This window comes from Erinaceus europaeus, chromosome 12 (genome assembly GCF_950295315.1).
Source record: "Erinaceus europaeus chromosome 12, mEriEur2.1, whole genome shotgun sequence".
NCBI classification, from domain to species: Eukaryota; Metazoa; Chordata; class Mammalia; order Eulipotyphla; family Erinaceidae; genus Erinaceus; species Erinaceus europaeus.
Window position 1 is genome coordinate 40,746,745 of NC_080173.1, and position 27,282 is coordinate 40,774,026.

Sequence of the window (27,282 nt, forward strand, 5' to 3'; positions counted from 1 at the left end):
ATAGTCTTGTCAATATATATATATATATATCAGAAGTGCTTGAGGAGACAGTAGTAGGAAATTAACAATGTACAGCAACAACTGTAACGATATTGTAGTTACCACAAAGAGTATGGAGTAGAATCAGGTACAAGGAGCAGAGTTGCCAGCATACTCTCAGTTAACCCATAAAAGAGGTCTAGAAGGTGGTCTTCACAATTGTTCATAGGTTCTTGGAAGCTTTGACTTTAAAGTAAAATGACTAGAAGTGAACCCTAGGTTAGAGTTAAGTTTCTGGTAAAAAAAAAAAAAGAATTAAGTTTCTATGGCATATTTCTAGTCACAAAAATATCACCCAACTTTTAAAGACCCAAAACTCTGTGTATCTGTGTTTGGGGTAAGGGATTTGTTCACGTTCAATTTCACAGCTCCCTGACTGACTTTTTCATTCTTTTTATTTCTGATGTAGAGAGAGGGAGTGACAGTTACAGCATCACTGATCCACCACCATCCATGGTGCTGATGTCTCATACACAGTAAGGCAGGTGCTTCACCCAGTGAACTCTCATGCCCTTTCCAAATACCTTTTTTTTTTCTTAAGAGAGAGAGAAACAGAGTGAGGAAGAGTATAGAGAGAGGGAGGGAAGGAGGGAGGGAGAGAGAGAGAGAGCTGCAGCACTTGCTCCACCACTCATGAATCTTCCCCTATATAGGTGGGGACCAGGGGTTTGAAGCCAAGTCCTTGTGCATGTTAAGGTATGCACTCTACTTGGTGTACCACCACCTGGCTCCTTTGCCCATTTTTTTTTATTTGACTATAGTTTTAATGAACACATGTGTGCCTGTGGGTTCTGTAGCTTTGTGATTGAAAAGGGTAAAGTATTTTTTTATTCAGAATTTGAGAAACAAGCTAATATTCACCAATTACACCCCATAGGAGAATTTCACATAATCTTTTACCTCCTGTTATGTTTTAGAACTTAATTAGAGCAACCTGGGAGGTGGTGCAGTGGATAAAATATTGTACTTTCAGCATGAGGTCCCAAGCATGATCCCCAACATTGCATATGCCAGAGTGATGATATGGTTCTCTCTCTCTCTCTCTCTCTCCATATCTCTCTCTCTCTCCTTTCATTCATAAGTAAATCTTTTTAAAAAAACTAATTATACACACTGATGTCTCCATTAAAAAAAACTTCAGGTATAAATAGATATGGCTAAATAAAACAAATTGAAAATATAACAAACATGAACAAGTAGGGTGCATCAACAGTTGGCACTAAAAATAAATATAATTAGCAGCAGGGCAAAACTACTTCATAACCTTGAAAGTGAGTGCCAGGAAAATAATGCCTGTGCTGGCTTCATGAAAACTGAAATGCTGGAGAAATATGCTTGTGTTCCTAATGGCCCTACTGAAAGGGCATCCGGCTGAGTGGTGGTGCAGTGGACAAGTATGAGGTCCCAAGTTCCATCCCCAGTATCACTTATGTCAGAGTGATGCTCTGGTTCTGTAAAAATGTAAAAAAAAGGCAGATGCTACATCGATTGGGTCAGGACTGTATTTCCAGGAACATCAACAACACTACCCTATCATTGCTTTCTTTTTCTTTATTCTCCTTTTCTTTTTTCTATTTATTTATGTACTTATTTTTAATTTCTTTATAGGGGAGTTAATGTTTTATATTCAACAGTAAATACAATAGTTTGTACACGTATAACATTTATCACTTTTCCATATAGCAATACAACCCCCACTAGGTCCTCTATCATCCTTCTTGGATCTGTATTCTCCCCACCCACACACCCCAGAGTCTTTTACTTTTGTTCTACTTGTGTTTTCTTTTTTGTTTATTTATTTATTTTATTTATTTTTTCCCTTTTGTTGCCCTTGTTGTTTTATTGTTGTAGTTATTATTGTTGTTGTTGTTGTTGGGTAGGACAGAGAGAAATGGAGAGAGGGAGGGGAAGACAGAGAGGAGGAGAGAAAGATAGACACCTGCAGACCTGCTTCACTGCCTGTGAAGCGACTCCCCTGCAGGTGGGGAGCCGGGGTTCGAACCGGGATCCTTATGCCGGTCTTTGTGCTTTGCTCCACCTGCGCTTAGCCCGCTGTACTACAGCCCGACTCCCTACTTGTGTTTTCTTTTCTAATCTTGTTTTTCAACTTCGGCCTGAGAGTGAGATCATCCCATATTCATCCTTCTGTTTCTGACTTATTTCACTTAACATGATTTTTTCAAGGTCCATCCAAGATCGGCTGAAAACGGTGAAGTCACCATTTTTTACAGCTGAGTAGTATTCCATTATGTATATATACCACAGCTTGCTCAGCCACTCATCTGTTGTTGGACACCTGGGTTGCTTCCAGGTTTTGGCTATTACAAATTGTGCTGCCAAGAACATATGTGTACACAGATCTATTTGGATTGATGTGTTGGGTTCCTTAGGATATATCCCCAGGAGGGGAATTGCAGGGTCATAGGGTAGGTCTATTTCTAGCCTTCTGAGAGTTCTCCAGACTGTTCTCCACAGAGGTTGGACCAATTGACATTCCCACCAGCAGTGCAGGAGGGTTCCTTTGACCCCACACCCTCTCCAGCATTTGCTGCTGTTACCTTTTCTGATGTGTGACATTCTCACAGGAGTGAAGTGATATCTCATTGTTGTCTTGATTTGCATTTCTCTGACAATCAGAGACTTGGAGCATTTTTTCATGTGTTTCTCGGCCTTTTGGATCTCTTCTGTGGTGAATATTCTGTCCAATTCCTCCCCCCATTTTTGGATGGGGTTATTTGTTGTCTTGTTGTTGAGTCTGGTAAGCTCTTTATATATGTTGGTTATTAAACTCTTATCTGATGTATGACATGTAAAGATCTTCTCCCATTCTGTGAGGGGTCTCTTGATTTGGGTAGTGGTTTCTTTTGCTGTGAAGAAGCTTTTTAATTTGATGTAGTCCCATAGGTTTATACGTGCCTTAGTCTTCCTTGTAATTGGATTCGTTTCATTGAAAATGTCTTTAAAATTTATGCAGAAAAAAGTTCTTCCAATATTTTCCTCTAGGTATCTGATAGTTTCTGGTCTAACATCCAAGTCCTTGATCCACTTGGAATTTACTTTTGTATTTGGTGAAATACAGTGATTCAGCTTCATTCTTCTGCATGTTTCAACCCATTGTTTCCAACACCATTTGTTGAAGAGACTCTGCTTCCCCCATATAATAGTCTGGGCACCTTTGTCAAAGATTAGATGTCCATAGGTGTGGGGCCTCATTTCTGGGCTCTCAATTCTATTCCACTGGTCAGTGTGTCTGTTCATGTTCCAGTACCAAGCAGTTTTGATGACAATGGCCCTATAATATAGTTTGAGATCTGGGAGTGTGATGCCTCCGGTTCTGTTCTTTATTCTCAAGATTGTTTTGGCAATTCTAGGTCTTTTCTGGTTCCAGATAAACATTTGTAGCATTTGTTCTATTCTCCTAAAAAATGTGCTTGGGATCTTGATGGGGATAGCATTAAATTTGTAGATGGCTCTGGGTAATATATTCATTTTGATGATGTTAATTCTTCCAACCCATGAGCATGGAATATCTTTCCACTTCTTTGTGTCTTTTTCAATTTCTTTGAGTAGTGACTCATAATTTTCAGTATACAAGTCTTTCACTTCTTTGGTTAGGTTTATTCCTAGATATTTTATTGTTTTTGTTGCTATAGAAAAAGGAACTGATTTCTGGATTTCAATTTCTTCTAACTTAGTGTTTGCATAGAGGAATGCCACTGACTTTTGAATGTTAATTTTATAGCCTGACACATTACTGTATTGCCTGATGATTTCCAAAAGCTTCTTGCTAGATTCCTTAGGTTTTTCCATGTATACTATCATGTCATCTGCAAATAAGGAGAGTTTGACTTCTTCTCTTCCAATCTGTATGCCTTTAATTCCTTGCTCCTGCCTGATTGCTATGGCAAGAACTTCCAACACTATGTTGAATAGTAATGGTGATAGTGGGCAGCCCTGTCTAGTACCTGATCTGAGGGGAAATGCTTCCAGTTTTTCACCATTGAGTATGATGTTGGCTGTAGGTTTGCTATATATAGACTCCACTATCTTCAGGAATTTTCCATCTATTCCTATTTTTTGTAGTGTTTTGATCATAAAGGGATGTTGTATTGTGTCAAAGGCTTTCTCTGCATCTATTGATATGACCATGTGGTTTTTGGTCTTGCTTTTGTTGATGTGGTGGATCACATTGATTGATTTACGTATATTAAACCAACCTTGCATGCCTGGGATAAACCCCACTTGGTCATGATGAACAATCTTTTTTATATACTGCTGTATCCGGTTGGCTAGAATTTTGTTCAATATTTTCGCATCTATGTTCATCAGAGCTAATGGTCTGTAGTTTTCTTTTTTGGTTGTGTCCCTGTCTGCTTTTGGTATCAGGGTGATGTTGGCTTCATAGAAGCTGGAAGGGAGTATTCCAGTGTCTTCAATCTTCTGGAAGACTTTTAAAAGTAGAGGTATTAGTTCTTCTTTGAAAGTTTTGTAGAATTCATTTGTAAAACCATCTGGTCCAGGACTTTTATTTTTGGGAAGATTTTTGATAACTGTTTCAATTTCATTAGCTGTGATGGGCCTGTTCATGTTATCCACTTCCTCTTGACTTAGTTTTGGAAGTTGGTAGGTATCTAGGAAATCATTCATTTCTTCCAGGTTCTCTAACTTGGTGGCATATAGTTGTTCATAGAAGCCTCGCATGATATGTTGAATTTCTGCAGTGTCTGTTGTGATATCTCCTCTTTCATTTACTATCCTATTTATTTGGGTCTTCTCCCTTTTTTGTTTTGTGAGTCTGGCTAAAGGTTTGTCGATTTTGTTTACTCTTTCGAAGAACCAACATTTACTTTCATTGATCTTTTGTATGGTTTTCCTATTCTCAATGTTATTTATTTCTGCCCTAACTTTAGTAATTTCTGTCCTTCTGGTTGCTTTAGTGTTCCTTTGTTGTTCTTCTTCTAGGTCTTTAAGATGTGCAATCAGGCTGTTTATTTGTGCCTTTTCTTGTTTCCTAATGTGTGCTTGTATAGCTATGAACTTCCCTCTTAGGACTGCTTTAGCTGTGTCCCAAATATTTTGATAGCTTGTGTCTTCATTTTCATTGAACTCTCGAAACATTTTGATTTCTTCCTTGATTTCCTCTTTGACCCAGAAGTTGTTAAGAAGTGTACTGTTGAGCTTCCACATTTTGGGACTGTTACTAATCTTTTGTTGATTGTTAAGTGTTAGTTTAATTCCACTGTGGTCTGAGAAGATGCTTGGGATGATTTCAGTGCTCTTGAATAGGCTGATGCTGTCTTTGTGGCCTAACATATGGTCTATCCTTGAGAATGATCCATGTGGATTTGAGTAAAATGTGTATTCCAGTTTCTTGGGATGAATGACTCTGAAAATGTCCAATAGTTCTAGTTTATCTATCTCTTCATTTAGCTCCCTTATGTCTTTACTGATTTTCTTCCTGGATGATCTGTCAAGTTGAGAGAGTGGGGTGTTGAAGTCCCCTACTATGATTGTGTTACTGTTAATATATTGCTGTAGCTCTTTCAGTAGAAGTTTGATGTATTTAGATGGCTTCTCATTGGGTGCATAGATATTAATAATTGTTAAGTCCTCTTGATTGACTGATCCTCTGAGCATTAAGTAGTGTCCATTCCTATCTTTTTTAATCTTATCTATTTTAAAGTCTATCATGTCAGATATGAGAATAGCTGTTCCTGCCCTTTTTTGTGGGCCATTGGCTTGAATGATAGTTTTCCATCCTTTCACTTTAAGTCTGTGTTTGTCTTGTTGTGTTAGGTGAGTTTCCTGTAGACAACATATTGTTGGGTTGTGTTTTCTGATCCATCTTCCTACTCTGTGTCTTTTAATAGGTGAATTCAGGCCATTCACATTTATTGATATCAAAGATTGAAGATATTTTAACGCCATTCTTGTAGAGTTTTAGAGTGTTTTGATATATGTTCTATTTGTGGTGGTCTGGTTGTTTATAGGAAACCTTTCAGAACTTCTTTCAAGGCAGGCTTGGTGATGGTTGCTTCCTTCAACTGTTGCTTGTCTGAGAAGGTTTTGATGCTTCCATCTAGTCTGAATGACAATCTAGCAGGATATAGTATTCTTGGCTGAAAGCCTTTCTCATTGAGCACTCGATAGATATCTTGCCATTCTCTTCTGGCCTGTAGTGTTTGTATGGAGAACTCCGCTGCTAATCTTATGGGTTTTCCTTTGTAGGTGACTCTTTGTTTTTCTCTTGCAGCCTTGAGGATCCTTTCTTTATCCTTATTCCTTTCCAATCTAAGTATGACATGTCTTGGTGTCTTTAGGTCTGGGTTAATTCTGTTTGGGACCCTCTGGGCTTCTTGAATCTTTATGTCTTTGGTGTTGTCTAGACTAGAGAAATTTTCAGCTATTATGGCCTGGAGAACGCTTTCTTCCTCCCCTTCTCTTTCTTCCTCTGGTAAGCCAATAATGCGTATATTGTTTCTTTTGAAGTCATCCCATAGGACTCTGTTGTTGTTTTCAGCATCTCTTAATCTCTTTTTGAGATCTCTTACTTCTTTTTTAGTTGTCTCTAATTCATCCTCAATCTTGCTAATTCTGTCTTCAGCCTCATTGATTCTATTCTCTCTGCCCTCTACTGCTTTCTGGAGTTCATCTATTTTGTTGCCCTGCTCTTATACTGTTTTAGCTTGTTCAGCTAGTTGCTTTCTTAGCTCAGCAATTTCAGCTTTCAGCTCTCTAATAACCATGCGATTATTAGAATTTTCTTCCATATTCTCATTTGTTGTTCCTGCAGTTCTGATTACAATTTTTTCAAATTCTTTACTCACTCCTGTTATTATTTCCTTAGCTAATGTTTGGATGTTGAACTCGTTGTTTTGTGCTTCGCCCTCTGGAGGACTTTTAGCTGGACTCTTGTCCTGGTTCGAGTCTCCATTATTTTTTCTTGTTGTTTTAACCATTTTATATAAGTTAACAGTTTTTTCAATCCCTGAGTTGGAGTTCAGTGGTGTAAAAGCCTTTTTTTTTTCCCTGTAGGCTATGGTAGCCTGAGGGCTTTTAAACTATCAATAGGCTTCTTGGCTTAATCAATGACTCCTGACCAAGAGATAAAGCAGGGTGTGGCAGAGATAATCCAGTGGTTATGCAAAGAGACTTTCACAGCCCTTCAGCTATGCCACCGAGGTATAGGTCTTCTCCTGAGTTTCCCGGTTAGATCTCTGTGCCCTGGTGTCCCTCCCTGTTGCTGCTCCAGATTCTGAGGGTAGTAGCAATGGAGACTCAGAGTTGTACTTGGTGAGTCTCTGGGGAGTCCTTTCCTCCCTTCAGCTGTCCCCTTGTTGGTGGAGCAGACTGGAGGTGGTGTCTCCACTGACAAACTGTCGAACTGTTAGCAGTCACTTAATCTCTCCTTAGGCCCCTCTCTCCTCTCTGTCACCAGCCCCGCGTGTTTGTACTCATGGGTGATTTACTGGGTTTCTGTGGTCATTCTAGTCCTGTCTTGTTTCGGTCCGGGTGGTCTCCTTTGGTATTCCTAGTTGATCCGGGAGAGGAGAGGAGAGGAGAGAAAGCGATCTGCTGCTCGTAGCTCCGCCTCCGGAAGTCCTGCCTATACTATTTTATATTAGCTCCAAAGTTAAGTTTTTGAAATAGTGGCAGAATCAACTAATGATTCTCAGGCTCAAGGCAGACCCTCCTCCATGGGCCCTGTGGGGGTTGTGGGGAGTGTAGCCTGGGTGGTGCCCCTGATATGTCACTTCTGGACAGAGTGCTCCAATGGAACTGGGGGGGGGGGCAGTGAAAAAGAGTTAAAGATGTGATTCAGACACATCTCTTCTTCTCCTCCTTCTTTTCCTTCTCTTCTTCCTCCTCCTCCTTTAAATATCCTTAAATTTATTAATGAGAGAAAGAGTCAGTCAGAGAACCAAAGCATCACTCTGGCACATTTAAAGCTAGGGTTCAAGCCTGGCCCCCATTACACTGAAGGACGCTTTGGTTTGGTCTCTGTGTTTGTGTTTGTGTCGCTGGGAAGGAATGCAGTGTGTTCCTTTGTCTGGCTGGGGCTCCCCACATGTAACCTACATGTGCATGAAAACACAAGTCTTTTTTTAATTTTAATTATTTATTTATTTATTCCCTTTTGTTGCCCTTGTTGTTTTATTGTTGTAGTTATTATTGATGTCGTTGTTGTTGGATAGGACAGAGAGAAATGGAGAGAGGAGGGGAAGACAGAGAGGGGGAGAGAAAGACAGACACCTGCAGACCTGCTTCACCGCCTGTGAAGGGACCTGCCTGCAGGTGGGGAGCCGGGGGCTTGAACCGGGATCCTGACGCCGGTCCTTGAGCTTAGCGCCACCTGTGCTTAACCCGCTGCGCTACAGCCCGACTCCCAAACACAAGCCTTTTGTGGGAGGTTCAGCAGAGACCCAGAGAGGACTCTGAAGGGCGTCTGGCTACAACTTCCCTAAAAACAAAAACAGTGGTGCAAACCTAGCTCCTGTCAGGTGAGTTTATAATCCAAATACTCCAGAGAGAGAGGAGACTAGATGCTACATTCAAGGGCAGGTTATTTTTGTCTAAAACTGAAAAAAAAAAACAAGCCTTTGGAATTCTTGAATAAGCTTCTACTATCAGCTGACCAGGTTGTTGGGGAAAATGCTCAAGTTTTGAAATATGACATGAGATATAGCAGAATGAGGGGTGTGTGGGGAGACTGAGCATAAGTGAGCTTTGAATTAAGAAGAATTGTCAAAGAGTGCTAACCAGCATACCCATTCAGGGAAGCAGACAAATAATCCCTGAGTATTTCTAGATATTGGCATGCTGCAGTCAATGTGAAAATTCTTACCCTGTAGCCTGAAGATAACACAATGGACAGAACACTGGGCTCTTAAGGATAAGATTTGAGTTCAATTCCTGGTATTACATGTGCTAGAAGGATGCTCTGGTTCTCATTGTATCTCTCTTCCTCTCATATTAATGAATGAATGAATAAATAAATAAATAATTTTTAAAGTTCCTGACCTCATGAGGTATTTTTAGGTTGGTCAAAATTTGGCTCCACTGCTTCTAGAGGCCATTTTCCCATTCTTTTGCCCTTGTTGTTATTACTGTTGTTATTGCCAGATAGGATAAAGAGAAATCAAGAGAGGAGAGAAAGAGAGAGGAGGAGAGAAAGATAGACTCCTGCAGACCTGCTTTACCACCTGTGAAGTGACCGTCCTACAGGTGGGGAGCTGGGGGCTTGAACCAGGATAATTACATGGGTCCTTGCATTTCAGGCCATGTGTGCTTATCCCGCTGCACTATCACCTGCCCCCCTCCAAAAGTCTTTTTCATGAGTTATGACATGACTGGAACTGGAAGGGATAGTGAACAATCCAGGAGTGGGGAGGAGGGAAGGCCAATACTGGAAGATTTCACTCATAGGTGGGACTGAAGGAACAAAGGGGCTTGAGAGGTGGTGCAGTGAATGAGGCCTGAGGTCCTGAGTTCACTCCCAGACAGCACATGTGCCAGAAAGTGTTCTAGTTCTTTCTATTTCCCTATCCTCAATCTAAGAGAGAAAGGACAAAAAAAAAAGAGATAGGGGAAGAAAGAAAGAGAAAAGAAATGAAGCAAAGCAATGGGAATTACAGGGGGAAGCACTATAAGCTGTGGTCTATTCAAGCAGCTTCAAGGACTCAAATGCGAAAGGGAAAGGAACAATAGAGAGGTGAAAGAGGATGGGGCCCCAGTGCTTTGTGGTGGAGGAAAGGACAGTTGTGTGAGTCTGTGACACAGGAATATTAGCAGGGGGCTGGGTGATAGCACACCTGGTTGAGCATACACATTATCATGAACAAGGACTCAGGTTCAAGTTCCCGGTCCCCACATGCAGGGAGAAAGCTTCATGAACAGTGAAGCACTGCTATAGGGATCTCTCTCTCTCTCTCTCTTTTTCCTTCCCCTCTCAATTTTGCTCTGTCCTACTAGAAAAGATGGGGGAGAGAGATAAAATGGTCTCTGGAAATAGTGAATTCATCATATAGGCATAAAACCCCAGCAATTGAAAAAAAAATAAAGCAGGGACAGGAGGTGGAGGAGGCAACTATTCTCTATGGGGTGGGGGGACATGGGGAGGGAATCCTGTTCAGCAGTGTTCTCTGTGCCTCCGCTGATTAGTGCTTCGGCCTGTTTCCTTAGTGTCGGGCTGGCTTCGCAGGCGGAGACAGATGACCAGGGACTCATGGCTGAGCTAGCTGTACACAGTATCTCTTTATTCATGCAGAACACAGCACAATCTAAGCCAAGCTAAGCTAAACTAAAATAAACTATAACTCACAATCCTGTCTTTATATATACTTGCCAAGTAGGGTGTAAACAGGAAGTGATGTAGAGAGGGTGGAGCAAAAAGAGATTGGTGAAAATCAGGGTGTGACAAGGAGAGGGGGCGGAGCAGGTGAGAATTCTACCACTGAACCACCAATGCCCTGGAGGCAGGGTGGTGCTTAGTTAACAGTGGTTTATGTAAATAGCCTGCAGCTTTAAGTGGGATCAAACCAATGCCATGCAGTCATGCCGGTGCTTAGTTAACAGTGATTATGTAAATAGTGTTAAACTGGGGGGATTAAACCAAATGAAACAGAAGGGGGTTTTAGAAGCAGAATTAGAAGCATACCAACACCTTAGTACCAAAGACTCACAACTCTGCCCCAGGTGCTGACTAGGGACTCCAGCTGCTCCCTAGGTTTATTATATTGAGATTCTTTGGGTACTTCTCCACAATACCTGTCCCAGATACTTAGCTAATACAGAACATATATATTGAAGATTTGTTTGTTTGTTAATGAAAAAGAGAACAAAAGCATCACTATAGCACATGGGATGTTGGGGGTTGAACTTGGTACCTCATGCTTGAGTCCAACACTTTATCTACTGCACCACCTCTAGGGTACCAGTGAAGAATATATTAATCACTTTTTAAATATCTGCTCCTGTTATCAAACTTCCAGACAATATGCATTTTTGTGTTTTGTTTTCAAGATTTATTTATGGGGGGGAGAGAGAAAAGCAGAGCATCACATGCAATGAAAGTCCAGTGCTTTATTCACTACACCATCTCCTGGGCCTATGACTTCACTTCCTTAACGTATTCCCATAAACACGTCTCTTCACTTGCTCCTGACAACAGCCACTCAGGGAGCAGGTGGGGGGGGGGTTCCCATCACCTTCAGAAATGAGTGTACACAACCCTCCTTTCTGTTGGGGGAATGAGGACAATCTTTCCACAGATTTGCTGGAGCTGACAGGCTGGGAAGACAGTGTTTGTCTGTAATTAGGGCAGTTGCCAGGGAAGAGCACTTGGCTATTGTCTGCTTTCCTGCCTGGTAATCACTTGTCAGCACAGGAGCAAGGCCATTTGCCCAAGGCCCAAATGTCAGTACATGCATTCAGATAGATTTCTGAGGCTATGCAGATGCAGACAGCACCCCCAACACCCACATCTGACCCATTTAAGCATCAGCCAAGGAACATGGGGTGTATACCCGGTGTGTATAAAATAGGGTTGCCAAGATCCTGGAATCTGCTCACAGAAAGGGAAAGCCCAGGGAGAAAGAGGGGAGCTAAAGTGTGTTATGCATGGTGGGGGCTGCAATTCCACCAGGGGAGGGTGTGGTATGCATTCTCCCTGATGTCTGTTGCACTGGTGTGGCCTCTGGGCCCAATTCAGTGGTGCCAAGGTCAGGAGCTGGGGCTGGCTACAAGTTCTCCCATGTAGGCAGGGGCAGCAGAAAGGATCTGAGTCATTGTGGTGGTGCTGGGACTGATCCTGGGACCTTAGAGCAAGTCTTTTTGCAGAACCATTATGGTATCCCTTCCCCCATCAGTGCACTATCCAAGTGAGCTATTCTCCAGTCCATCCCCTTATTTATTTTAATAAATCTTTTTATTTTTATTTTATTTTTAAATTTAGAAGCAGAGAGGCAGAAAGAGAGAGTGAAAGAGACCACAGCTCTGAAGTTTCCTCCAAGTGATGAGGACAGGGCTCAAACCTGGGTCATACACATGGCAAAGCAGAGCACTATCCAAGTGAGTTAATTTGCCAGTCCAAATCCCCCCCACTAGTTTTTATGAGACAGACAGAAAGAAAAACAGAGAGTCCAGAACTCTGCTCTCGCATATGCATTTTGAAGCTGGGGTCTAATGTTTGCAAAGCCAGAGCTCAACCAGCTAAAAACTTTTCATAGGGAAGCAATATGATCATCCCAGGGCTTTGGTGCTCCTGTCTGTTCCTTAGCACAGCTTCAGCTCCATCCACTATGTGTACATTTACACTCTGGACACTCAGCCCTGGTGGGGCCACTGGTGAAAGGCCTTGCAGATCAGTCTGGTTTTGAGTGGCACTTGAGCAGTCAAAATATGACTCAGCTCCAGTATATAATCACTGCTTGAAATAACTCCCAAACAAGCCAGGTGAAAACCAAGTGAGCTGGCTCTGTGTGGGGCCACCAGGGAGCTGTTCTGCTGGCAATGACAGCCTGGTGACCAGGCAGCCAGGCGAGACTAGACACTCTCTAGTACCAAGGCTTCATGGGACATTAAAGAGGAAGAAGAAAACCTGGGGGAAGTTGGCTAATTCTGGAACAAAGCTTAAGTTGCTGTGCCTGGGGCTTAGCCAGTGCCTCTTCCTTGAGTCAGCTTTAGGCACCATGTCCTTTGTTACTGGGAAGCCTACCTGTGCTAGGTCCTTCAGGTGCCTGTGACAACGCTATCTTCCCTGTCCAGGCTATAGGAAAGCCCTTCTGGCTTTGCTCGGTTCCTACAGATTCTAGCCTTGCTTAGTCTATGGCCAAGTCCCTCTGGTCTCAACCACTGTCTTCATGTGGCTTCTTCTCCATGTGTTTGTCTCCTCTTCTGTCTCTTATAGGACACTGTCATATTTTGGGGGGCTAGCTTTTTTTGGGGGGCCTCACCTCTCCATGATGACTTTTGTTTTATTTTATTCAGATAAAAAGACAGAGATAGAGAGCCAGAGAGAAAGGGACCATAGTACCAATGATGTTTCCCTCAGTGTCACATACACCACCCAGGTTTGAGGGCTGGGCTCAAACCTGGGTGGTGTATGTGACAAAGCAGTGCACTGTCCAGCTGAGCTCTTTTATATATAATTTATTTTATTTATTATTGGATAGAGACAGAGAGAAATTGACAGGGGGGGATATAGAGAGCAAAAGATAGACACCTGTAGCCCTGCTTCACCACTCATGAAAGGACTTCTTTCCCCCTGCAGTAGGGAACAGGGTTTTGAACCTGTGTTCTTTCGCACTGAGATGACTGTCTTTGTTCTCAGTTGCATCTGCATCCATCAACCCTGGGGGTAGGCTGGCCCATGTCTAATCTGTCTTTGTCCCCACCTGAGAGAAAGCTGGCCACACCTGCCAACTCTTCCCCGGGCTGGCTGGAGCAAAGTCAGTCCTCACCTGGCTACCCAGGCCTCCTTCCCAACACACCCTATTGAAGAGGGGATATGGGAGGGCAGGGCCTTAATGGGGGCAGGGAGAGGATTTTTTTTTTCCTGAAAAGGAATTGGCTCAGTGTGCACTTAACCAGGTGTACCACTGCCTGGTCCTTCCAGCTGAGCTCTTTTGCAGGCTTTCTGAAGACATTGTTGATGGATTTAGGACACACTGGGACACACCATGAGGACTTAGCTCAAGATACTTTGTCACAACTGCAAATGTGGTCACCTTCATAGGTACAAGGATATGACCGAGATTGGGGTGGGGGCACTGAGAGGACCTCTACAGAAAATGTCTGCACTGAACCTGAATTACTTTGGGGCTTTGAGTCCATTTTGATCACTCTTGCTTCTAGATTTAGCAGAATATCATCAGAATCTGTTCTTCCTATCCATGATCCACTATTTGGGGTCACAGTCCCAAGCTCCAGCATAGTGCTTCTGGAAGTTTAGAGTGCATGGGCTGGGGGTAGGGAGATTAAAAATACAGATACCATCTGAGCAGGTGTGGAGGGGGCATTCCAGGTGTCATCATATGGGTGACACTTTGAGCAGTATGCATCTGGTGAATGTAGAGGCACAAGGGGTCCCATCTTTGACCACCCCAACTTAGGAGGCCCAGTCCCTGCAGGTGATGTGATGCATTTTGGGAGGCTGGCCCAGCATCCCTTCACCCATGCTGAGGACCAGGCCGGGAGGGAGCTCAGTCAGCTGAGCCCCTAAACTGCTCTCTGAGGTCTTCAGAATCCTAGATGCAAGGAGGACTTCTGCTCTGGTTAGGAACTCTGACAAAGCCAATTCCTTTTCAGGAAAAAAAAAAAAAAAAAAACATCATCTCCCTGCCCCCATTAAGGCCCTGCCCTCCCATATCCCCTCTTCAATAGGGTGTGTGGGGAAGGAGGCCTGGGTAGCCAAGTGAGGACTGACTTTCGTCCAGCCAGCCCAGGCAGAGTTGGCAGGTGTGGCCAGCTTTCTCTCAGGTGGGGACAAAGACAGATTAGACATGGGCCAGAGTACCCCCAGGGTTGATGGACGCAGATGCAACTGAGAACAAAGGCAGACACCTCAGAACTATGTGCTGCTCGTTTTCTACAGCACTGAGAGTGTTTGTACAACTGTGAAAGGGAAAAAAGTCATCTGGACCCACGAGTCTCAGGGCTAGGTGGTAGCACAGCCAGTAGTATACATACATCATATTCAAAGACATGGATACAAGCCCCCAGGCCCTACCCGTAGGGGGAAGCTTCACGAGTGGTAGAGCAGGACGGCAGTTGCTTTTTTTTCTCTGTGTGCCTCTTCCTTTCTGTCACTCTGTTTCTTATCCTCTATCAAAAAGAAATAAAGAAAGAAAAGAAGGAAAAATGGTCAGAGGGAATGATAGAGCCCAGTGGCAAAAAAAAAAATCTTCTCTCTCACTAGAGACAGGGAGGCAGAAGAAAAGAGATAGTAGTGAAAAAGATCACAGCCCAGAAGCTTCAGTGCTTTGGGGCCGGGTCTTAAACCTGGGTCATGCACTTGCCAAAGCATGTGCACTATCCAGGTGAACTGTTTTGCCAGCCCTGTGTCCAGCATGCCTGCAGCTCAAGCTAATGTGGAGCAGAATGGCGGGCAGTGATATGATCTGCAAATAAGAATAGATTCCTTGGGAAGAAAGTCACCCTACGCAGAGGCCCTCTGAGTCACTCTTGCCCCTGTGACTTCAGGTCCTGGTGGCCCTTCTCTTGTTCTGTGCATTCTGGGCTAGAAGGGCCAGTCTCATAGTTGGCTGATGCTGACGCTAATGAGAGCCTTTCCAGGAATGTTTCCAAACTGGGCCATCTCTGCCTGACTTCCCACACCCTGATTTCTGTTCTCCACTGCCTTGCCTTACAATAAGGAAATAGCTCATTTAGGAAATGGGAAAGTGAAGTTTTGCAGACTTGTCTCCAAGGCTATGGGCTAGAAAGACAGAAGCCTCCCCCTAACTGGGGAGGTCCTTGTGGTGGTAGGGGTTCAAACCCATGTTTTACACTTATGTTATATTTGGTGAGTCATCTGTTGATCCCCACCATGTTTCTCTTAAAAGATTGATTTACTTGAGAGTGAGAAAGAGTGAGAGATCAGAGCTCAGGTCTAACTTATGGTGGTGCTGGGGATTGAACCTGGACCTCAGAGCCTCAGGCATGAGAGTCTTTTGCATAAACACTGCTGTCTCCCCAGTCCCCTGTATTTTTATTTTATTTAATTTTTTTATTCCCTTTTGTTGCCCTTGTTGTTTTATTGTTGTAGTCATTATTGTTATTGTTGTTGGATAGGACAGAGAGAAATGGAGAGAGGAGAGGAAGATAGAGAAGAGAAAGATAGACACCTCAGACCTGCTTCACCACTTGTGAAGCGACTCCCCTGCAGGTGGGGAACATTTCAATATTTTTAGATGGACCAAAGATCCACCAAAGGCCCTACCATCTACAACCCCCACCCCCTCATACTCTCAAAAACAAACAACAACAAAAAAAAAAAAACAGCCCTTCCTAGGTCCTGCAACATAGCTCACTTGGAGAGTGCTCTGCTTTGCCATATGTGCTACTCAGGTTCAAGTCTGGCCCTCATAGCATTTGGAGGCAGCTTCAGTGCTGTGATCTCGTTCTCTCTGCCTCCAAAAAACCATACCATATCAAACTGTCTTTCCTCTACCATGGAAGGCAAGAAGCTAGCCAGAACTAGAAGGACAGACAGCCCTAAGAGCCAAACCAAAGCAGTTTGCTTGGCACTAAATGGGCCAACAGCCAGCTGCCTTGCCTAGGATAGTTTCTGGAGTCCCAGGTGCCTACAGGGCCCTCTCCGTCTTCCCAGTCAGCTTCTCAGATGAGCTGAAGGGCAAGAAGCATGCTCTCTCCCATAGGCCAGTACTGAGTAAGGTTTCACTCTGAGTTGGGCTCAGGCTGTCGTGCCCAATGTCTGACCTGCTCCTTCATGGTCACTTGTGCGTGTCTAATTGTGTTTTCTGTGTCACGGGGCCAGTGTGTGCTCGTCAGAAGGCTGTTAGGATCCAATCCAAGGGCTTGTTTGTGATTTCAGGGCTGAATGAGGAAAATTCAGGGCCAAGTTTCCACTCTACAGGGGATCCCCGCCCTCTCAGGGATGGACCTTGTGTCCAATCCAGCAGCTACCTCCCTCTCCCCTGAGCCTCATGGTTGTTTTTTTTTCCAAGCTTCTGTTTACTTTGCTCCAACAGACACAAGCTAGAAAGAAGATATGGTGATAGAGAGGATTTTAGATCCTTCTAAAAGTACCTGGACAGACCCTTTCCGGGGCAAGGGTGAGGGGGATAGGGGGTTAGGGGGTGGAGGATGGGGGGAGGAGTGAACCAAGACAAAGTAAATCTCATCTCTCAGGGCCCAGTGGTGCTACTAATAAACCAATGGTCATGTGCCAGGCACCCTTATAGTCAAGTGTACCCCTTACCCCAGTGCTTAGTGGAACTAGTACCTGCTTACAATTAGGGAATCATGCCAGCAGGTGGACCAAGACCTTGGACAAGACCAAAATAGCCCAACTAAATAGCATCAAGGTCAGTCTGTTCCAGTCATGGTTTTGTATCACATCAATCATTCTGTATACAGTGATTTATGGTTGATAAAGTTTGTACCAAAACAATGTAGTATTTAGAGACTCTGGCTAGTTAACTCAAGGGCCCAGGAGATAGCTCACCTGGTAGGCTGGGAATTTTAGGTACAACTCTCTCTCTCTCATCCAGTCTCTAATAAAAAGGATGGAGAGCTGGGGAAACAGCATAATGGTTTGGCAAAACACTTGTCTGATGCTCTAAGGCCCCAAGTTCAGTCATCAGCACCGCCATAAGCCACAGCTGAGCAGTGCTCTAGTATATATATTGGGGGAGGGAGGGAGGGAGAGAGAGAGAAGTGGGCTTAGAAGCAGTGCAGTGGTACATGAACAGTGGCATGGGTTACCATCCCTACTTTATTTTTTGTTACCAGGATTATTACTGGTGCCCAGTGCCTACACAAGAACTCTGTTGGGTAGTATGCCACCTCCCCCTGGCTTCTGCTTAACCATATGCCTATATAGGGATTTACTGATCCCATTCAAAGCTTTGGTCTATTTACATAAATCACTTTTACATTTACATAAAGCACTCCCTCCAGGGCATTGGTGGTTTAGTGATAGGATTCTCGCCTGTTCCGCCCCCTCCTTGTCACACTCTGATTTTCACCAGTCACTTTTCTCTCCACCCTCTCTATATCACATCCTGTTTCCACTCTACTTGGAGAGTATAAAAACAGCTGCTCTTCTGATTAAAGACACTTGGAAATTGCTTTCCGGCTCCGAGAGTTCCAGAGTGTATCTCCTGCGGAAGTTAGTGCGGCACGAGTTCCTGATCCCTCTCCCACGCAGCAGCCTAGATCGGCTCCAGTTGAGTTCTCTCCAAGCCAGAGAGCACTAGCTCGGGAAGAAGTACCCTCAGGCTATCCCGGCAGAACTCCACTATTCCTAGCCCATTTTTCTCCCCCCCTTTTTTTACTAACAGAGAGAAAGGGGGAAGGAGGGGAAGACAGAAAGAGATACCTGAAGTACGTTCCACCACTCATGAAGCTTCCCTCCTTTAAATGGGGATCGGAGCTTGAACCTGGGTCCTTGTACCACCACTAGACCCTCCCCCACATTATTTAAAAATTCAATTGTTTGTGGACAGATATATATTGCATACAACTTACCATTTTAGCTACTTTTTAAATATTTATTCCCTTTTGTTGCTCGTTTTGTTATAGTTATTGTTGTTGTTGATGTCATCATTGTTGGATAGACAGAGAGAAATGGAGAGAGGAGGAGAAGACAGAGAGGGGGAGAGAAAGATGGACACCTGTAGACTTGCTTCATTGCTTGTGAAGCGACTCCCCTGCAGGTAGGGAGCTGGGGGCTCAAACCAGGATCCTTACGCCAGACCTTGCACTTTGCGCCATGTGCACTTAACCCAGTGTGCTACTGCCCAACTCCCCCATTTTAGCTATTTTTATGTGTAAGTTAGCAGCACTAAGTACATTCACATTGTACCAGCACCATTCCTACTATTCAACCTGGGATTCCCCCACTCCTTTTTTCAATTTTGTTTTATTTATAAAAAGGAAACACTGACAAAACCATAGGATAAGAGGGGGTATAACTCCACACAATTCCCACCACCAGAACTCTGTATCCCATCCCCTCCCATGATAGCTTTCCTATTCTTTAACCCTCTGGGAGTATGGACCCAAAGTCATTGTGGGATGCAGAAGGTTGAAGGTCTGGCTTCTGTAATTGCTTCCCCGCTGAACATGGGCATTGGCAGGTCAGTCTATACTCCCAGCCTGCCTCTCTCTTTCCCTAGTGGGGCAGGGTTCTGGAGAATCAGAGCTCCAGGACACATTGGTGGTGTTGTCTGTCCAGGGAAGTCTGGTTGGCATCATGCTAGCATCTGGAACCTGGTGGTTGAAAAGAGAGTTAACATACAAAACCAAACAAATTGTTGACCAATCATGAACCTAAAGGCTGGAATAGTGCAGATGAAGAGTTGGGGGGGGGGGGTCTCCGTTTTGTAGATAGCTAGTAGGCATATTTTAGTTATATTCCAAAGGGTCTATGGCTATACTATTTTTTTTATTCCCATCCCCTCCCCCCCAGCCTTAAGTCTGATATGCAGGTGGATCCAAGTTATTGTCTGGGGAGATGATGTCATGGTTGGAAAAAGGGCCAGAAAGCTGAATCAGGAAAGAGAGTAGCTCCCAAATATGGGAAAGGGATATAAGTACTGTTGACTATAAACCATATTGTTTTGATGTGATCTGGGGCCCATATTCATCTTAGGAGCCTATGTGACCTCTGCATCCCTGTAGATATGAGCTCACATTCTGTATTCATGAGTAGGAATGTTCTAAGTTGCTCCAGTATCAGGACCCATCTTCCTCAGATGGAATATATTGTCTGGTCTCCATTCAGAGGATGGAACATTCTCTACCGTTGTTTCCAAGGTCCTATCGGGGCCCACAAAGGGGTCTATTTTGTTTTTCCTGATAGAGATGACTGGTAACAATGGAGAGAGGGATTTATTTGAGGTCTAGGCCTATCATGTCTGTTTGGGACTCTCAGGACTCCCTGAATAGGGCCCCAGCTGATGGGGTGGCCTGATAGTGACTAAAGAGTCATTGTTAAAGTATGCCAGTCTCTTGCTCTTATTCAGCTTTTGCAGTCCTTGCTTTGATGAGGTTAGCTTTGAAGTGAGTGAGAGAACTGTAATAGGAAGTAGGTGAGGAGGGTATCTAGGTCTAAGTAGTAACTATTTCATTATGAACTTTATACTGACTCACTGTAGACTAGTGTGTACTTTTGCTTTCAGGTATATATTTTGCCCTAATTTATGGATACATGTGAAAATATGCTCTATTTAATGGGACCTGGTCTATATCTAGGTTTTGGGATTTTGTTAAGAAGTGAACCTCCTGGAATGGAATTAGAAAATCCTATGAAAGGAAAGGTCTCACCCTAGTGATGAGTCTGAAGTGTTGACATTCCACGACCAACTGCCATGACAGGCTCACTGACATGACAGACTGGTGTTCATGGCCTTAGCCCCCTTGAATTTGTAGTCCTCCAAAGGACCTGCCTGGGTGTTTCCTCATGGTAGCCTAACACCCCAGAGGAGAAGCAGGAAGGCTTCTCAAGGGCTAGGCACAGCATGATGGTGCTGCCACTTTCACTGCTTTCCACTGTACACAAGACAGGGGTGCCAGAGTAGGGACCACCTTTGGGGGGAAGAGTTGCAAAGCCACACCCAAAGGCAGTGATTATAGGGATGGGCTGAACAAGTAGAACTGGGCTTCATTGTTTTTTTTGTTTTGTTTTGTTTTGTTTTACCGGAGCACTGCTCAGCTCAGGCTAATGGCAGTGCAGGGGATTGAACCTAGGACCTCAGAGCCTCAGGCATGAGAGTCTCTTTGCATAACCATTATGTTGTCTTCCCAGCCCTCTCTATAAATCTTTATATACTGATTCTGGTCTTATTCTGGTCTTCCTTTCAAATAGAGAATAAACTAAAAACACATAAATAAATAGCTAGATCATGTGTCTAGTAGTGGGGGGGGAGGAGAGAGAGATTTCTTCAATGTAGTGGAGGCCAGGATCCAACCTGGGTATCACACACATGGCAAAACAGTACACTGTCCAAGTGAGGTATTTTACCTGCCCTTAATGGCATCTTTCATTCTCTGTATTAAAAAATTATTTTATTCATTTAATTATTTTAATAAGAGAGATCAAGAGAGAGACTAGCTCTGGCTTATGGTGGTGCTGAGGATTGAATCTAGGACCTCAGAATCTCAGGCATGTATGTCTTTGTGCATAATCATTATGCTATCTCTCTAGTCCCTTTTGATGGCCTCTCTCAAAGCTCAGGCTGACTCCCATTCTTCTGAGTGTGCACTCCCAAGCCTATCCATTCACACACCCACAGTACTTTGCATTTGAGAGTGCCAGCTTGCTTTTTGCCCAAATTAGATTGGCCAGTGGGAACACCTTGCAATCAAGCTCCAGAGGCCTCCTGCTGCCCACAAAGGCAATATTCTGTTCAAGGCATATGCTCATGCCTTCCCCAGAGACGTCATTAAGTAGGAGCAATGGCTCACAGAGGTGAGGAGGAGGCAGGGCCAAGTCTACTGGGACTAATTATTGCTTTTGTGTCCTTGTTCTTGCAGTCATGGTTTAGAGCTCATTGGGTTTGCATTCAAAGTGAATGCAGACACTAAGCACAATAGGAAGCGTGCTGTCCCAGCCTATTGAATCAACAGCAAAGCCCAGAGCTTTTCTTATTCCAAAGCAAAATGTTTTTCCAACTGGGAAAGCTGATGCAATCTAGTTTTCCTTCTAAAATTCTCCATGGAGCTGGAGCCACTGCCAGTGGCCCAGCCTATAGGTGGTCTTTAGTTTATCCTGCAAGGTATTTTCTCAAAAAAAGGAGTTTCCATAAGCTGGAGGGTTAACTCAATGGGTAAGGCACTTGCTTTGTCATGCTTCTGTCCCAGGCTCAAATCTCTGTAGCACATGAGAGATGCCATGGCACTTGAGGAAACCCCAGTGTTGTGTTGTCTTTCCTCCTTTATGGTTCTCTGCCTCGAGCTGAATGAAAAGGTGGACTGGAGTGGTGAAATTTCTCCACCTTGGCTCCACAAAGGAAGATAAAAAGAACAAGTCACCATTTAAAAATCAGGGTTCTACTCACGGACAGAAGTTGAAAAATAAGAACATAAGGGAAGACACAAAGCAGATCTTGGACTGGAGTTGGTGTATTGCACCAAAGTAAAAGATTTTGGGGTGGAGGGAGGGTGCAGGTCCTAGAATATGATGGCAGAGGAGGACCTAGAAGGGGTTAAATTGTGGAAAACTGAGAAATGTTACACATGTACTATTGTATTTTATGTTGACTGTAAACTATTAATCCCCCCCAATAAAGAAAAGAAATGTTTAAAAAAAAGTCAGGTTTCCAGGTGCCTGGTGGTGGCTCACCCATTAGAATGCACATGTTACCATATTCAAGCCCCCAGTCCCTACCTGCAGGGGAAAGCTTTGCAGGTAGTGAAGCATTGCTGCAGGTTTCTTTTTTTTTTTTTTTAATTTATTTCTTTATTGGGGAATTAATGTTTTACATTCAACAGTAAATACAATAGTTTGTACATGCATAACATTCCCCAGTTTCCCATTTAACAATACAACCCCCACTATGTCATTCATCATCCTTCATGGATCCATATTCTCCCCACCCACCCACCCCAGAGTCTTTTACTTTGGTGCAATACGCCAATTCCAGTTCAGGTTCTACTTGTGTTTTCTTTTCTGATCTTGTTTTTCAACTTCTGCCTGAGAGTGAGATCATCCTATATTCATCCTTCTGTTTCTGACTTATTTCATTCAACATGATTTTTTCAAGGTCCATCCAAGATAGGCTGAAAACGGTGAAGTCACTGTTTTTTACAGCTGAGTACTATTCCACTGTGTATATATACCATAGCTTGCTCAGCCACTCATCTGTTGTTGGACACCTGGGTTGCTTCCAGGTTTTGGCTATTACAAATTATGCTGCAAAGAACATATGTGTACACAGATCTTTTTGGATGGATGTGTTGGGTTCCTTAGGATATATTCCCCAGAAGAGGCATTGCAGGGTCATAGGGTAGGTCCATTTCTAGCCTTCTGAGAGTTCTCCAGACTGTTCTCCACAGAGGTTGGACCAATTGACATTCCCACCAGCAGTGCAGGAGGGTTCCTTTGACCCCACACCCTCTCCAGCATTTGCTGCTGTTACCTTTACTGATGTATGACATTCTCACAGGAGTGAAATGGTATCTCATTGTTGTCTTGATTTGCATTTCTCTGACAATCAGAGACTTGGAGCATTTTTTCATGTGTTTCTCGGCCTTTTGGATCTCTTCTGTGGTGAATATTCTGTCCAAGTCCTCCCCCCATTTTTGGATGGGGTTATTTGTTGTCTTGTTGTTGAATCTGGCAAGCTCATTATATATGTTGGTTATTAAACTCTTATCTGATGTATGGCATGTAAAGGTCTTCTCCCATTCTGTGAGGGGTCTCTTGGTTTGGGTTTCTTTTGCTGTGATGCTGCAGGTTTCTTTCTCTCTCCCTCTCAATCTTCCCCTTCCCATTTCTCTCTGCCTCCACCCAAAAATAAAAATAAGTAAAACCAAAATTTAAAAACATCAGGATTTTATTAAACACTGTGGTAGACCCTAACAGTTACCCACCCAATAGCTGTTTGCCCTGCCTGGTTAATGCTATTATTATTATTACTATTATTACTCTAGATGGAAACAGGAAGAGAGAGGCTCCAGTTTGTGAAGCTTCCACCCTACAGATGAGGACCAGGGGCTTGCTTGAACATAGGTCCTCATTCATGGTGTGTACTCTAACAGATGTACCACCACACAGGATGCTCAAAGAAACTTAACACTAGTACTGCTTTCAGTCAGTGCTTTATTCCAGTCCCCAAAAGAAAATGGTGAAATATCGTGGACATAGAAGTTTTTCTCCATTGAACAACTGAGAAACCAGTTCCACTTAACTGAATAATATGTCCAAAGTCCTTTATGAGTTCTCAACATCACCTACATGTTCATACCAAGTGGACAATGAAATGTCGGTTTCACAGAACCACTGGATGTCACTGTATCAACACAGTAAATATATAGAAGCTTCTAGTGACAGGAAACCTAGGCTACTAACACAGCCTCACCGTCATGACATGCAGGAAGTTTTCTTACTTTGTAGTTCATGGGAGAAAAAGAATTAAAATCATGTTTCTCTTAGACTTTGCAAACCTCTCAGTGACACCTTTGGAACACAGAACTGGTACTGGTTCCCCCACCCCTGGGATAACTGTCTCATAGTAGAGGCCTGTCTTTGGCAGAAGAGCAGCTTCCTCTGTCTTCCCCAGATGTCTGGACATTTTATAGAGAAAGAGAAACACCAGCATGGAGTCAGAGCTAAAACATGATTGTTGGGGGCCAGGTGGTGGTGCACTCAGATAAGTATACATAGTACTACTATGTGCAAGGAACCCCGAAAGGACCCAGGTTTGCACCCCTGCTCCCCACCTGAAGTGGAGATGCTTCACAAGCAGTAAAGCCTGGTTGCAGGTGTCTATCTTTCTTTCTCACTCTCTGTCACCCCCACCCTCTCAATTTCTCTATGTCCTATTAAAAAAAAAGGGGGGGCCAGTAATGGTGGATTCACAGAGAAAAATAGTCTTTCCTTCTTTTTTCCTCTTTCTTCTCTTTATTATTATTATTTATTTATTAATTTTTTTTACCAGAGCACTGCTCAGCTCTGCCTCATGTTGGTGCAGGGGATTGAACCTGGGACTTTGAAGCCTCAGGCATGAGTCTCTTTACATAACCATTATGTCATCTACCCCACCCTTATTACTCTTTTTTATTGACATTAAGTTTATCACTGGAGATCAGTGCCTGCATAATAAATCTACCACTCCAGGTGGCCATCCTCTCTCTCTCCCTCTCCCTCTCCCTCTCCCTCTCTCTCTCACTCTTTCTTTCTTTTTTCTTGGTAGAGGTAGAGAGAAACTGAGAAGGAAAGGGGAGGTAGAGAAGGAAAGAAAAAGAGACCTGGTTCTTCACTTGTGAAGTTCCCCCCTGCAGGTGGGAACCAGGGGATTGAACCTGGGTTCTTGCACATGGTAACAAGTATACTCTACTGGCTGTGCCACCACCTGGCTGCTGCTGCTTCTTCCCCTCCCTTACCCTCTTTCTTCCTTCCTTCCTTCCTTCCTTTCTTTCTTTCTCTCTCTCTCTCTCTCTCTTTCTTTCTTTCTTTCTTTTTCTTCCTTCCTTCCTTCCTTCCTTTCCTTCACTCTCTCTTTTATTCTTTCTCTACTTCTATCTTTCCCCTTCTCTCCCTCTTCCTCCTTCTTCCTCTTCTTCCACTTCCCCTTCCTAGTGTTCTCCTCCCTCTTCACCTCCTCTTCTTCCTTCTACTCTACCTCCTCCTATTTTTCTGTCTTCTGTTACCAGATTACTGCTGGGCTTTGTCACTCCTGACTCCTGACTGCCCCCCTTTCTTTCTTTTAGACAGAAGGTAAGAGACAGAAAAGATAGAGACACTACAGCACTGCTTGTGAAGTTTCTTCCCTTCAGGTGCACCCATGTATTAGTGGGAGGCTTGAACCCTGGCCCTTGTGCCTGGCCATCATGTGAGCTTCAAACAGAAGATTCTGGGTGCATCTGGGTGACAAGTCTAGCAGATGGAGACTTGTCTCAAGTGGCCTCCCCCAGGGCTCTGTTCTGGCTCCTACGCTATTTAATATTTACATCAATGACCTTCCAGAAACTTCTTCAAGGAAGTTCATCTACGCCGATGACATCTGCTGTGCAACTCAGGCATCAAAGTTCGACATCCTCGAGGAAACACTCACGAAAGACATGTCTCTGATATCTGATTACTGTAAAAAATGGTGACTAATCCCTAGCACTGCAAAAAATGTATCATCTGTTTTCCATCTACACTATGCCTTGGCCTCGCGTGAGTTTAATGTGCAGCTTGACGATACGAGAATCCAGCATGAAACCCAGCCAGTCTATCTTGGCGTTACTCTCGATCGCACCCTGTCATTTCACGAACATCTCATAAAAACTGCAGCAAAGGTGGGTGCGAGGAATAACATCATTGCAAGACTGGCCAGCTCCTCATGGGGCGCGAGCGCTTCCACACTACGATCATCATCTCTGGCATTATGCTATTCCACTGCAGAATACTGTGCCCCAGTATGATTCCGTAGCCCCCATGTCCACTTGGTCGATTCCAAATTATATTCCTCCATGAGGATAATTTCTGGAACCATCCGTTCCACCCCAGTTCCATGGCTGCCAGTTCTTAGCAACATCGCCCCGCCAGATATTCGTCGGGATGCGGCATCATCTAAGTTCATTTCCCACGTCTACGCTCGACCGGACCTGCTAATATAAGCGGATATCTTCGCCCACCCTGTTCAACGCTTGACATCTCGTCACCCAATCTGGTCCCCTACGCCTGCACTGAACTTCTCTGTTCCAGTCTCTTGGAAACAGAGCTGGCAGTCAGCTGAGGTAAAGAACAAACACCTCATCACAGACCCCTGCAAGCGTCAACCCGGCTTTGACCTAGCACATTATGATTGGGCCCTCCTCAATCGCTATCGAACAGGCCATGGCCGGTGAGCCCCTATGTTCCATCGCTGGGGAGCCAGAGACGACCCGAGCTGCCCCTGCGGCTACAGACAGACTATGACCCACATAGTCAACGACTGCCACCTCTCCAGATTCAAAGGAGGTCTCGAAACTTTACATCAGGCTCAACCTGACGCTGTTGACTGGCTACGGAAGAAGGGCAAACGCTAGAAGAAGAAGAATGTGAGCTTCACAGAGTGAGCTACCTCCTGGTCTCTGATATTGCCCATTTCTCATTTGTTAGTGAGCCTGGGTTGGGTGGAGATGAGCAGACACCAAAGTTCCTTTAACTATTGTTTGAAAAGATCATAATTTCTTCAAACCTAATTACTAACCTAGCTGAACAGAGTATTCTGAGTGGAAGTATTTTCCATTTAGAACTTTGGATATGTCCTTTCAAACCATTAGAGTTTCTGCTGAGAAATCAGCTGCTAGTTTTATGAGAGTTCCATTATAGGTGACCCTTTGCTTTTTCTCTAGCTGATCTTAATATTCTCTATCCTTGATTTCTGCCAATTTGGTTGTGGGCCTCTGTGAATTTAGGTATAGGTTTATTTTTCGTGGAATTCTTAGAGATTCTTGGATCTGAGACACTATCTCCTCCTTCAATTTGGAGAAATTCGTTGCTAGTATTTCTTCCAATAATTTTGTCCTTTTTCTCTTTTCTTCTCCTTCTGCCACCCCTAAGATGTGAATATTGTTTCTCTCGACGTTGCCCTCTGATTTTTCTTATGTTATCTTTGTCTACTTTAGTTGTTTCTTATTTTTACTTGTTTGGGAGGATAGATTCCTCTACTGTGCTCTTGAGCTCATCAACTTTTGCCTTTATGTAGGTATTCCCCTCTACTGTATCTTTTAGATTATTTTTCTGATTTTTGTTATAGCTTCTCTCATATGCTCTATCATAGTTTCTCTATATTGAAACTTTCTCTAATTGAATTTTTTAATTTCAGTGAGCACCTGTAGTTTTGCAGTCTTCTTTAGGAAGTT